This window comes from Mandrillus leucophaeus, unplaced genomic scaffold (genome assembly GCF_000951045.1).
Source record: "Mandrillus leucophaeus isolate KB7577 unplaced genomic scaffold, Mleu.le_1.0 Scaffold155, whole genome shotgun sequence".
Lineage (NCBI taxonomy): Eukaryota > Metazoa > Chordata > Mammalia > Primates > Cercopithecidae > Mandrillus > Mandrillus leucophaeus.
The window spans coordinates 2,529,098-2,530,918 of NW_012101532.1; the positions used below are offsets into that span (position 1 = coordinate 2,529,098).

Consider the following 1,821-nt stretch of genomic DNA (forward strand, 5'->3'; position numbering starts at 1 on the left):
GTGAAACAGCGACCCTTTTTCAGGACCCCTGTCTGTGGCAGAGAGCTCTCTCTCTCTTTCACTTATTAAACTCCTGCTCTAACCTCACTCAGAGAGTTCGTACCCTTGATTTCCTCGGCTGTGAGACAAAGAATTTCAAGTGGCACCCCAGACAATGGGGCTATTTCACCAAAGCTCTAGTCCTAGGGGGTTTATTTTTGTTTTTTGGGACAGGGTCTTGCTCTGTCGCCCAGGCTGGAGTGCAGTGGTGTGATCATGGCTTACTGTAGCCTCAACCTCCTGGACTCAAGCAGTCCTCCCACCTCAGCCTCCCAAGCAGCTGGGACTACACGTGTGCCCCATTATGCCTAATTTTTTTTTTTTTTTTTTTTAAGACAGACTCTCACTCTTTCACCCAGGCTGGAGTGCAGTGGTGCAATCTCAACTCACTGGAACCTCCACCTCCCGGGTTCAAGCAATTCTCCTGCCTCAGCCTCCCAAGTAACTGGGATTACAGGCATGCACCACCATGCCCAGCTAATGTTTTGTATTTTTAGTAGAGATGGGGTTTTGCCATGTTGGTCAGGCTGGTCTCGAACTCCTGACCTCAGGTGATCCACCTGCTTCTGCCTCCCCAAGTACTGGGATTACAGGCGTGAGCCACTGCACCTGGCCCTGACAAATTATTTTTAATTTCTTCATAGAGATGAGGTCTTGCTATGTTGTCCAGGCTGGTCTCAAACTCCCGGCTTCAAGTGGTCTTCCCGCCGAAGTGTTGGGATTACAAGTGTGAGCCACTGCGCCCAGCCCTAGCCTTGGTTCTTTGCTCCTACTAAATGCTAGGAAAAAAAGGCCTGCCTGGTCCCTAAACAGACCTCCAGGGACCATATTTAATCAATGAAAACTCTATACCTGGGTGTGCTGACAAAGAACATTTTCCGATTTGTAAAGTTACTTGTTTTTTGGGTTGGTTTGTTTGTTTGTTTGTTTGGAAGAAAATGACTTTATTCTAATTAACTCACAAAGAATAAAATCATAACAGCTAGTTTAAGGAGACCACACAAACATTTGCCCAGCCCCAAATTCTACAGAGTAGGAACCCCCCGCCCCGCTTCCATTTCAATTCTCAAGCAAGGAAGCTAGGCATGACAGGAGAGGTTTAACTGATGGTTACACTTTATACCTTCACTATCAATTCTATTTTTATACTGAATTAATTTAGTTATGAGAGCTGATTTTCCATCTCTCCAGGTTGAACTTCTCAATTGGGCCAATCCGGGTGCAAGTCGGCACTGTTTCAGCACCTCACTGAAACCCTCACAGAGCTTGATGTCACCCTGGTTCTGGGCACACTCCGGAAACTGTTTGATCTCATAGAAGCAAGGCTGCTGCTCCTGTACCGGCTGGGTTCCCTGAGGCTCCTGGTAAGGGATGGGAGGCCTCCCAGGCTCAGCATTACTTCCTCCACTGAAGCCCCCAGTAATGGCGTGACCCAGTGTGTGCCCCACAGCAGAGCCCACAGCCACGCCAGCTGCAGTGGTTGCCATCTGGGCCATCAGACCTGGCTGCCGGGGCGCAGCAGCAGAAGAGCCAACAGCAGATGGGGGTGCCGCTGCTGGTGGCTGAGCGACTGGTGCTGGCCTGGGTGCAGCTCTCATGTGAGGGGTCCGGCTGGCCTTAAGGGCCATGCGGGAGGTGCGGCTTCGGCTTCCACACGGCATCCTAGGTACGCGACGGCTCCATCTCAGGACGTGTCAAGTTACTTGTTTAACAAGCAAAACAAAATACATTCTGCAAAGAAACAAGAAACCATCACAGCTAGGTTTAGATTTAATGAATTAC

The 1,821-nt window shown here is 49.6% G+C and overlaps 1 pseudogene across 2 annotated transcripts in view; it reads right to left on the reverse strand.

Moving 5' to 3' along the window:
- Window positions 1–1,733, reverse strand: part of LOC105536134 — a 2,523-nt pseudogene extending 790 nt beyond the window's left edge. The window contains exon 1 of one of the 2 annotated variants that reach the window (XR_001005546.1): window positions 983–1,733. The product of XR_001005546.1 is annotated as a coiled-coil-helix-coiled-coil-helix domain-containing protein 2, mitochondrial pseudogene, transcript variant X2 (transcript). Of the gene's footprint in view, window positions 1–966 lie in introns of those variants that run through there. The other variant, XR_001005545.1, reaches the window with a different exon arrangement.
- Between the last annotated feature and the right edge of the window lie 88 nt (window positions 1,734–1,821).